The sequence below is a fragment of the Rhopalosiphum maidis genome, chromosome 2 (genome assembly GCF_003676215.2).
Source record: "Rhopalosiphum maidis isolate BTI-1 chromosome 2, ASM367621v3, whole genome shotgun sequence".
Taxonomy (NCBI): domain Eukaryota; kingdom Metazoa; phylum Arthropoda; class Insecta; order Hemiptera; family Aphididae; genus Rhopalosiphum; species Rhopalosiphum maidis.
The window spans coordinates 82,297,669-82,310,944 of record NC_040878.1 but is presented as its reverse complement, the minus strand read 5'-3'; the positions used below and the strand labels follow the sequence as shown (position 1 = coordinate 82,310,944).

Below are 13,276 nucleotides of genomic sequence, written 5' to 3'. Positions count from 1 at the left end.
TCGACAATGATTGTCATGTGTGAGATGGTCCCGAGGCTTATACGTGTCGTTACACATTGTATTATGTATAACGTACTTATTATTTCGGTGTTTTGTGTGCGACCGATCGGCGAGAGGGCACGGCGGTTGTCCGGTGCGCCGTCGTCGTCGTTGTAGTCGTCGTCGGCGGCGTCGTTGTCGAGCGTGTTTGTACCCTTGCGCACACGGTAGGGGCTGTTGATTCCGACGACGGGGACGCGTACTTATATATATATATATATACACATCTATCTCCCTGTATATATATATATATATATATATAGACATTTTCATTTTATTTTCGAGTTATTATTCGCGTTTATCGGCGCCGCAACAAGTTCGTGTCTTGGCCGTCTTTGGGGCGCAGCAACAAGTCTTCAGATTGCACAAGTCATCGTCACCGCCATCACCTCAGTTGACGCCGAAACGCCGCCGTATTCTTCCTGTATCGTATTTGTAATTTATCATAGGTAGGTGGTAATATAATGATAATACTATAGTATGCGTACAATTGTCATATTATAATAATAAACTATACATTAGTTATTATTGTGACGATTTTAAATAATAATTAATATTATACAATATATTATATTTATAAATCTCGATATATCAGAATAATTTATTAGAACAAAATAACTGTCATTTGGACTGAATATTTATTTTGATGGCCGATTGTTTTTCTAACACAATATTTTATTATTTACAAAGAGTTTGTGGTTTTTCTTTTTTCTGAAAAAAAAAATGATGATGATGTGATTAAAATCCTTTATTCTACCATATTAATATGAACAGCAATTTTTTATCTATCATCATTATGGCGTTAAAACATAAAAATTTATGTTAAATGACGTGGTATACGAACATTTGGTTTTTAGACTAAAATAAGGGTGGTATTTAAATGATCGTAAAAGTCCATAGTGGTATTTTTACTAAAATATAATTGGCGTTGATATTTTGAAACATTTAATAAAACAAGAGTTTTTAATTTTTTTAATGCAATATAGTATCTATGAGTATAAGATTCAGCACAACATTTAAATAAATATTTAAGTTTACATAAAATTAAAGATTTCTGTATTCTAATAAATAAATATTTGCACGGTGAACATTATTTATTTTTGACAATGGTTCTTACTATATTATCCAGTATTACTTTTAAAACGTATTTATTTACCTATAACATGAAAGCAACACTAAGATACTATTTTTAAATTTTAAACTTTATTTAAACATTATATTTGTTTACTATAACGCAATTTATAATCGTGTTCTAAGAATAATAATATTAATGATCACCTTTAGAACTATAATAGTATGTAGGTTGAAAAGTATAAAAAGAGTCAAAAAGTTAACTCTAGTAATTTTATAATTGAAAAACATTGCAATATTTTAATTTTAAATACGAAATCGTATATTTTTCAGTCAATAATAATATTTTTATAATAGTTATTTATATCACTTTTAATTAATAGGTATTCAGTATAGTTTTACACATTTTAAAACATCATATTTATGTTTAATTAACTTTAGTTATTTAAATGTATGCCCAAATTTTCAGTACATTAATATTTGACAAACAATTATATAATTGAAAAATAATAATTATAATTTATAATCCTAATTTATTTAAAAATCCAGACCTAGAAAGTTATATTTTTAATAATTGTATAATATTTTATTAATTTTAACTTTTATTTTATACAATAAATTGGACATTTTAAATTATAAATCTATAGTTAATAATATTATATGCATTTTTTTTATAAATTCTTCAGATTTTGTTTAGGTACAATTTGGTTAGGGTAATTTTTTTTTTTTACAAACTTTTAAACTACTGAGGTGAAGTGAGTGTAAAATTTCATACTGCGTACTATAACTTACGTTATAATATTTAAAATATTTCAAACTTTGAGCAAAAAAAGGAATGTATTTGTTTGGTTTTTTTATCTGACATTTCTTTAAATACAATGTATTATCTTATATAGTATTTTATTTTTAAAAATAGATAGTTTTATACAGAAATTTATTTTTATCTATACTAAAAATACCTCAAATTCTTTGATCAGATTATTTATGATTACAAAATAGGAACGTTGGAAGTGTTCGATTAAACAACAAAAAACATAACACTCAACAATTATAATACAAAATTGTTTAAATGTTTTAATCATAATTGAAGCTAAGGATACAAAACAAATTATTTTATAATAACTATAACAGTGGTTATTAAAATATATTACATAGGTATAATTAATAATTGTCTATTATAATTTAAATAAAAATTAATGATTGTGTAAAGACTAACAGCCATTTTTTTTTTTTTTTTGAAATCGATGTCCCAGGTATAATTATTTATTAGTAAGTTATAATTACGAACGATTCATTGCAAATCAGCCATCAATTATTGGAAAATGATTTTGAATCTATTATAAAAATATTGAGAAAACATGTTTTTTTCTTGAAAAAATATTACATTTATTTTAATATTTATTTCATATTAAATATTATTGTAATGTTCAACATTAATTTATTTAGATATAAACTGTGTAATCAATAATTATATACATCTTTTCTTTAGTTTTTTAAATGATATTTATTCGAGAAAAACCTTCTCAAGTATTGTTTTGTTGGATTATTATAGACGTTTTTGTATTAAAATTAATTTTAAATATCTTATCACTATTTTGAGAGACATTATTTTAATTATTCTGTAAATTAAAACATAAAGATAACTATTGAACATCGCAGAGAAGTTGAAATAGTTATTTTATATTTTTACTATTTGTTAAAATATAATTTGTATACACAATATACGTGATGAGATAAATAATTAAAATAACGTTGTATAACATTCATAATATATTTTGCTCAAATAGAATGGATATGTTTTATTCTTTATCAAATAATCATAATAATGATTCAAACCATTAAATTATTTGCTACAGGTTCGTTATTATTTTTGTTAAAAATCAATGGTGAATGTTGAATCTATAATAACAGACTTTAATACACAGAAGTTCCCAATATTCAAATTATAATCAATTTTCTCTGTTTTCTTATTATTTTTGCATTAGTAAAAATTTAAATTAATTTTCACCATATTTAAAGCACCAATAATTTGAACTGTTTAAATATTATTTAGATATTTATTAACGATAAAATTTAAAATTAATAAAACTATGTGATGAATTGTATTGTACGTTTTGATTTTAATTATATAGATAATATTAACCGTGTTTATTTAAAGATTCGTTAGGAACTACTGGGACTCCTGTTTGAAATTACTGATACAAAATAACTAAATTACTTTGTTATGATTTTATTTATATACAATTCTGGTACTAACTATTTATTAATATGTCTCCAATATCCTTAAATCATCATTATTTCCTTTTCTTTTGTTTATGATAATAGTTTCACCCACTCTGATTTTAATTGTTACAAAGTTCCACCAAGCGAATATTAACCATGATATGAGCAATTAGTCAGCATGGCAATTTGCTTTATAGTATTTGAATCCAAATCGTTCTAAATTTTCTTGACGTTAATAAAGGAGGGAGAATCAATTGAAAATTCTCTCATTTACTGTCGAATGCTTAACTGAGATTTAATACAATACAAATTAGTTTTACATCATTATCTACATTTTCTTAATAGCCGTGAGAAATGTAATTTGGATTTCAAGAAATCTCAAGAAATTACATTTCTTCTTTCGCGCGATAAATGTACCTATATATAGTTCATTATAATATACAACAACTGATATATTACATTTTTTTGATCTAAAAATATTGATTCGAAATTGCATGCATATTTTTTTATTAACTAAATTTTATTATATCTTGTTAATATTACTTATATTATAATCATTAAATTTCTATTAAGAGATAAATTATTATATTTACGCAATTGCAGGCTTATAGGTAATATCTAGTTAAATGTAAAATTTCACATACACGAAAATGTATTTATATTTAATATGCTATAGGTAATTTTAAGGTATTTACTATTTAGTAAAATGTATACATTTTAAATAGTAAATAGAAAAAAAAATAATATATGAACGATGTAAAATCGAGACTTTCTATAATATTATATTTTTATAACATTATTGTGTACAATAATAATGTTTTATTCTTCTTTATGGGCTATACGATAACTTGGATATATTAAATAGTCAAAGCACAATGGGAATATCCTAAAATACAGGCTATAAGGATAATCCTTTGTTTTCCGGTTTACATAAAAATGAATATGAATATATTATTGACACTTATAACACATTTTATATTCAAAGTGGTATTGGTATGCGAAAATGATATTATGTACCTACTATAAATTATAATTTAATAACTATAAATAATTCTCTAAATTTATTTTTAAGTTATCTCTTGTTTGTTATTGAATATTTGATCTAAGTAAACCGTTTGTTATGTACTTTATTTATATGTGTGTGTTTTGTTTATATACTTAATGGAAATATACTATAAATAATACTATAACGTTTTAGAAGTCTTGATCGGGAAATTATTAAAAATCATTTATATTAAGAAGTATTGATATATCGTTGCATTTTTATAGATAAAATATTGAAACTTACTTAAGTTGTATCAATTAACACAATTCTCAAAAAGCAATGAATAAATTGTATTGTTGACAAAATAAATGTATTGTTTGGATTAATTCAAATATTCTTACGAGCCTACTTATGTAAAAATTTAATGCAATGAAATTTGTATTCTAATTGATTATTTCAAGTTTTCTTAGTTAATTGAGGCCCAACTCACCTTAAAAACGAGCAATTTTTAAAAGGAATATAAAAATATTATTTTAACTGTTATTTAAACATATAGTAAATATATTTCATCATTAAGATTATGTATTAACATTATTATACTTAAGATAAAATTATTCAATTATAAATATATCAAAAAGCATTAACTAATTTATATGAAAATATTATAATATTGGTGATATTAAAACACTTGAGAATAAAAGTTACTTCCAACATAAACTTGTACTTTGATATTAAGATTATTCTAAAATTTGCTATTTGTCGTTATTATAAGCTTTGAAAATAAAACAATAAAAACAATTTGCTTTTATTTAAGAAATATTTGTTTGAGATATTGATAAATTAATGTAATATTTTGGCGTATCTCATAGTTATCTTATGGAGTCTAAAATAAAACCTGACACTTTTTGCGTTTTACACAGTTGTAGGAGAGAAAGTGAATAATGTCTATATAATTTTAACAATAATGATTAAAAAATATTTTATACCTAAAATATTGTAACATAATAATTATCAACATTGACTAATAAGTTAACCGATTCAAAATTACACAAATATCAACGTACTCATAAAAAAATATTGTTTTCATTCCGTTAGTCTTTTAAATTTACAAAATATTAAGAATGAATTAATTTTTTTTTCATTAATAAATAATAGATTTGAAAATAATTCATTTTTGTTACTTAACTGCTAAGTCACGGCCAAATAATAATAAAAAAAATATTTTCATTTAAGAAAAATTAAAAATAAGATTAAGAGAAATGAATGTAAAAATAATATAAAATATTTAAATATATTTATTGTTTTTATAACAAAAATGTTAAGTATTTATTTCGTTGTTAAATATGATTTTTTTTTTTTTTTTTTTTAATATTATGCTGAATCTAGTTTTAATTTTTTAATTACAAACTATACCAGGTTTCTGATTATGAATAAAAATGTAAAAATTTTAGATAAAGTTGTCAGTTAAAAAAAAAATTGTTGTTTTTAAAAAGTTTAAAATATGTTTTACTTTGTCCAGTTACTCTAAAAAAAAGTAAATTATTTAATGTATCAACCACATTTTTATTTCCTCAAAGTCCAAAGCATTTAAAATGAATATGTAAATAATAGCGGTTTGTGTAAAATTACAGTATCATATTTTGACAACGTTAATTAATGTATTCACTTTGCCTGGGTTACCCCTACTTAAATTGATTTTCATTTTATGTGTTATAATTTTATTATGCGCATAACAATTTAGCTATATTATGAATTTTAATCATATTATATAATACGTAATACCTATACCGGCTATACCTAAAACAATTTTAAAGGATTATACAAAACATTCTTTTCTTGGATAAAAATGTCTGAAAAAATCGGTACGATAAAATTAAGTTTATATAGTTTATACAGTTTAAGAAAGGTAGATAATATTATATACTATAGGTATAAAAATTTGAACATAATACTTTGCCACAAAATATACATTTTCATAGTATACCTACAACTGATTAATTTTTTATTACATTTTTATGTTTTTTGTTAATTTCCTTTTGGTTTGCCGTTTTAAATATTACAACGTAATGCATTATGTTTTGAAATGTTAAGTTTCACTAGGATACAACTGTTATTTAATTTAATTAAAACATAGAGGTTTTCATATTAACTCAAGTTACATTACTACGAATCATTTTTTTTTTATGATGTTTATGGCTTTTTTTTATAATATTTGAACTATGTTTATTTAGATTAATGACTGGATATATCCTTATCAAGTTTAATTTTTTTTAAATAAATTAACAGTAAAATAAATAATTTATATTTTTTCTTTTGCACTAAATTAATGTACATTTTGTGTCTAAAATTGAAAAATTTTGTTTAAGTGGTTGTTTGTTTTAGTTTTTCATTTGTAATAAAATGTTGTATACATTTTATTTATAACCCATAATTTGCATAATAGATAATTTTGTAAATTTGTAAGAAAAAAAATGTATTTGCTGATTTTATAGTAAAATATACTTGGTTTAAATTAATAATATCTGATTTCCTCACACCGAGTACAATTTATTTATTTCAAATCAGTTCATTGTTATAGTTTACATAATATTATACGGCAGTTGAAGCCTTTTACCAAATATAAAAATATAATAATAATATATTATACAAACGGACAACTTATAATGTGTCAATTATTCAGATTTGTTTTGCACGAGACCGCATAATTTTATTTACAAAATGGTAGTAACCAAATTTTAGTATTGATCAAAAACTAGTTTTTGAAAAGGGCGGGAAAATTTCGAATATACAATTAAATAAATAGTACAGCTGAATTCAATGAGTGAGCTGTACACAATACGAGCCAAGAACACTAGAAAATTATTTCTGGAATTATATCAGGTTTTGCTTTTGTATTATATGACACCTTAATAGTTAATGGTCATTGAAAACTTCAGTTACAGAAAAATGAAATATGATTCGAAATCAATGGGATCTCTTATTGTGAATGAATTAACTGATAATCAACAGGGTTTAATACGAATAATATTCACAATATTTAGGACTAAAATATATACATTTAAATACGTTAGTCATCTTTAATTATTTTAGTAGTTTCAGTTGTTAAAATGTATAACATATAATTATTTATTAGGTTCGTAATTGTTTTATTTGAAATTTTCAACGAATTTCAAAGAATAATTTGTATTATGGACCAAATGTAAATCAAAAATATATACTATAACTATGAGTATTCTAGCACAAAATCTCAAAAATTCTCACATTAAATTTATACACTGCAGTAGTTCTTACATGAAAAGTGATACCACTGTAATTCAATATCAATACAATGCCTTTTTAACACCTGAAGTGTAAAAATTTATAACCATTGAAAGATATAAAATAAATTTCAAACGTTTAAGAATTAAATATCCACTCAGTAAATTAAAGTAAAAGTTTCAGTTGTATGATACCGACTTATTTCCTACTAATCTTTTACTAATCGGCTAACGCAATCGTATTCATCAATGAAATTAATTGTTTTTTTCGAATATTCTAAAGCTTTTTAAAAAGCAAAAAATAAGATCAATTATTTTTGTGAAAATCAGTGTTATGGCCTAAAAATATAAATTAAATATATTTAATACTTTTACATATGTATAATTTGCATAAACAATAAGATATCGTAAAAATCCAACGTATAAACTCAGATAATGTTCTAAAGTCTAGACAATATATTTGATAATAAATCAGAATATGAAGATAAATGAAATTCACTCTAGTAATACGAAAAAAATGTTTTAGGTACTGAACGTCGTTCAGATAGAGATAAAGAATAGTGTAATGAATAATGGATATACTCTTAAATTAGTATCTATATATACGCGATCTGTTCAGAATACCTATGTATAGATATATACCCAGAGTACTTATTAATAGTATTATAAAATCATTATTTTACAAATTACGAACTTGTAATAATTATATCCATAAGAAAATAAGTATTTTTAGAAAACATTCAATTAAACGAGAATGAATAAATTAAATGCTATGCACAAATATTTTTAATCAAGTTTAATGATTTGTATAATTTTAGGTTTATTAGCAAATCATTTTTTTTAAATTATTATTAAAGATATTATAAATATAATTTTACTACAAATTTATTTAAGGTTACTAAAGTTAACTTACTAAAGTATATTATGATTTAAGTTTCATATAATACTGTATATTTCAATTCGATAAAAAAATTTAAAAAAAAGATATGTATTATAAATAAATAATTTAGTGATTATTATATTATATTATTATTGTTATACAGGACGATTCGCCAAGCATGCGTACTTCCAATGTTTATCTTTACTATAGAATTTATGTAATTTATGGTTTTTGAAATTTTCATGTACCTATACTTAGAGAAAATATTTTGAAATACTAAATGTCTTATTGTTGCCGTAACTTAAAGTGTGTGTATACAACCTTCTTTGTCTTTTTTTTATTTGAGGACCAAGATTTTTATTGTACATGTTTTTTTTGAAACTGTTGATGTGTATAAATTAATTCAAAATCCAAAGTCTATGAAATACGTGTTGTTTAATAAATATGTTTAATGTGTAATATTTAATTTAAACGTAATAACCATCACACCTACACTTTAGACAAATGTATCTGTTCTATCTATTTATTTTTAATTAACATTTTTCATGTTTGCTTGATGTGATTTATAGAGTACTTATTTTAATTAAGAATATTATTTCGACGAATTCGTATAATATTTTGATCACAATATTATTTACCTATACGAACGATATATATTTAATGTAATAACAAGTTTTCGCGTTTAATATGAATTATGAGGTAATATTTCTCCCAATACACTTTTAAATCGTTTCGAGGTCATTAACATTAGATGTATGATAATTTTAATCATAATACTTTTATTTTATTTTAGTAAGTATACATTATATAACAATATAATATGGATCTTACGTTTACGTGAATTAAAAGCGTGCATTTAATCACGGCTTCCGAGGTCATTAAAAACTTCGATAAATATTATATAAAAATAGTGAAAAATAAAAAACCCCAAATATGTACTAATTTCAGTGTTTTTTTTTTAAATGGTGAAACTAAAAGGTTTACTTCAATTTGGCAAGTGCCTAAACCTCCAAAACGGATGAAATATAATAATATAGTGGTTACGGTCGCAAGTGAATGCTGGTATTCTGAAAGTTGAGAATATTTCTATTAAAAGAAAATATTCGTATAGAATGTTAAAAAAAAATAACGAAAAATATAGTTTCAAAGGACTTTGTATAAAGAGTGTTTCATCCTTCAGATTAATTCTTAGTTTTATTTTATGATATATGTTATATAATTTCATTTTAGTTATAACTTGTGAATTTATTGTGATCTATGATTATATAATGTTTAAGGATTTTTATACATTACTACATAAGTCACGCCTTAATGTTTAATAATTATGAATTATTATCGTTTTCACTACATACCTACAACAACTCGTGCGTTTCTAATTATAATTATTTATGATTAGTAGGTATTTTATTTTAACTAAAACGTAAGATTTGTTTTCATTTTTATTTTTATTTTTAAAACCCTTATCAATTCTTTAACACAGTGATTATCAACTATTTTATATCCGAGTACCACACACCCATTTTAAAAATGTTCACGTACCACTTGACCTTATAAATCTTTTTTTTTTTTTGCATATCAAAAAAGAAATTTTTTGCTGCTTTCGAGATTTCCTATCTACGCGTATACTACAAGTTGAGAATTGTTTCTCTAATAGTCAGTGTTAAGAGGACTCTGAGTCGATATGAGTTGTTTCTGCCATACAGTTATACAACATATCAAATTTGTATTCAGTAGGAATAATTTTTTGTGGTTGGAATTAGCCTTTAGTTTTAGAGTGTATTTATCAATGATCAAAATTAAGGATAATAATACTATATAAGATTTAAATTGATATCTTAATTTTAAAGTTAGTAATAACTGTTTTAAGAAAATAAAATTATATATACGTAATAAATTAGTTATCCTGTAAAACTATTGTTGTTTTAATGACCATAATATATAAATCAAAATTTACTGAACAGATATGCATTTTTGTTAAGTTAATTTTTTTTTTTTAAAATAACAATAATTGTTACAATAACCCATGGATTGCATTAAGTTTTAGCTCTTTTACTACCGTATAAAATACATGTAGGGAGAGAAATAAGTATATAATAAGGTATCAAGTACTTAGAATAAAAATAATTTTTTTATAAGTATTGAACTTAAAAAATAAACATTATTTAATGTGCTTCATTTATTAACTATACGATAAAAGTATTAATGTTTTGAAAAATTATCTACTGAAAATAAATTAGTTGAATATAATTATATCCTTTATACTTTATAGATTATATTTTCAAATTATTAAGTATTATAAAATTATTTAAATAAGACATTTTATAATTGGTAAATAATATTTACTAGTGACTTTTTTTTATAATTTATTTATAGAATTTGCAATTGTTTATATTTTTCCATGAAATTTTAATTAAAAATTTAAAAACACTGCTATAATATCTATATTTATATTTAGTTGTAGAGTATTACGATTAAACAGAAAAATATTTTTAATAATATTTTAGACATAAATATTTAACTGTATGCTATATTATTTGCTAAAATAATCGTAGTGCACATAATTATTATAAGGTATTCATTAAGTATATTTAAAAAAATGTGGTATGAATACTATATCATAAAAATACGATTTAAAAATAAGTAATTTTTGAATAATGAAATGGAGAATATTTTTTTTTTCAAATAATAGACGTATATAATATAATATCATGAGTATTATAATGAAGTTTTTGATATTACTTTTGGCATAGTAATATGTTTTGTTGCATTTGGAATAATAAAAAGGTTTGACAAGTACCTTATTTAGATTTAAATTTTGGACACGAGTTTACCATGACTTAAAATTTATGAAAATATCATAAACAAATTTATAAGTTCGTAATTATAATTATTGCATAAAAAACTTTAAATATTTTGCCATTTACAGAATTCTAATACCTAGGTACATAATATACTTAATAATATTATCCTACTACTAATTTTTAATAAAAATTAAATACCTATAGCCCTATTTGAGTTTTTAGTGATGTAATAAGGGAATGAAAGGAAACTGATCTGAAAGATTAGCTTGTTCAGTGAAAACCCTTCATGCGCCCTTCGTTGACAACTTTATTAACCCGTGTTTCTCTATTACACAAAATCTTTAACTTACATAAGGTTCGCAAATAGTATTTCCTCATCTCTTCTCCCTTTTTATACGCACACATACATTATAGTGTATGAATGGAAGTTATTCAACTCTACTACTAAAAGAATTACGTTTTATACGTTGTATGTTTAGTATATTTTAGTTAACAATTTTATTTTGCGTGTGTTTTTTTATTAAAATATAAATATATATATATATATGTGTATATCAAAATATACCTATGTTTCCCATGTAACTCTATAATTATGTTTAATACACACGGGAAATTCATAGCAACTATTCCATACACTTCTGAAATTAAGCATTTGAATTCTACGGCTCTGTTTTTGATATTGATAGAGAATATTATATGAAAACATAGTAAGTTATTAATTTTAGTCTCTGCAGGATGTGTGTGATATGTTTAAGCAGGTTCGTTATAATAAAATATATAGTTTGAGCCGATTTTGCGTTAATTTTACCATCGAATCGACAACGAGGATAAGCGGGTAGAAGACATATTTTATCCTCACGTGAGTTATTAATTACTAATACTAAATAAATAAATCAAATACATGATTATTAATTTTAATCCTAATTCACTTATTACATTTAAATACTTAACATGTATTATGTGTTATTTAATATTTATATGCGTTTATTATTCTATATAATTTGTTTTAGAATTCATTTCCTAACTACTGGCAATTTATGTTTGCAGTACTGTAGTCTGTAGTAGTGTAAATGAGGTAACTTATAACTTATAATTTATGTAATTTTAGTGATCAATCTCAGAAAGGTGCCTATTGAAAATGTGTAACTTTTAATTGCAAGAAATTATATTATTTATTTAAAATCTAGAAAACAATTTTTTTACGATTTAAATTTGTTCGTCTAATGAATAATTTATTATTTTTATCTCTGTATATCCATAGTTTATATATTGTCTTACAATTTAGTAATACAATATATTTTTTAATGTATAGTGATTACATGTCTTTTAAAATTATACAGTCCTGAAAACCTTAAGTTTGTAATATGGTGATTCCTATATTAATAATTATTCATAATAATAGGTAATATAATATAATTTATGTACTTGTCTTAGATATTAGAATTATAGGTTATAAATGTTTGAGGGTTTCTTACACAAAATGTTTTAAGAACACTTAAACCGCCTCAAAGATAAAATATTGAATATTTAATGAAATAAAAAAAAAAATTGAGAAATGTTTATAAATGATTCCTTTGAAACCATAATAATATAAATGTATTGTATTGTAAAAAGGATGACCTGCCACCTGCAGTGGTAAAATATTGCTTTATAGCCTATTCAGAATATTTTATCTATTGGAGTCGATAAAGACGATTTTATTTTTTCTTGTTTATATTGAATTTATGTTATGATGAAAATTTTTAAGATATTTTCTTGAAATAATTTATACCCTAATTAAATTTGGTTATAAAAATCCATAATATTTAATATTATACCCTTCCCTATTTTAGCATATCATGAACTCTGAACAGTCTGATAGTTTTTAATATTACAGAATAACATGAAAAAAAAACGATTATCCTATCAAAAAAATATTATTATTGAGGTAATCGAACATATTAAATTATTCTATTTGCTTTTGAACAACAAGTACGTTGGTGATTAATCTCGATTTTTAATTCTTGGCAAAATACCACGG

The 13,276-nt window shown here is 22.7% G+C and overlaps 1 protein-coding gene across 2 annotated transcripts in view; it reads left to right on the top strand.

The window, feature by feature from the left end:
• Positions 1–201: 201 nt before the first annotated feature.
• LOC113554255 overlaps positions 202–13,276 on the top strand; it is a 40,533-nt gene continuing 27,458 nt past the window's right edge. For both annotated transcript variants that reach the window (XM_026958012.1, XM_026958011.1), the window contains exon 1: positions 202–488. The gene's annotated coding sequence lies outside the window, so the exon portion shown is untranslated. The remainder of the gene's footprint in view (positions 489–13,276) is intronic.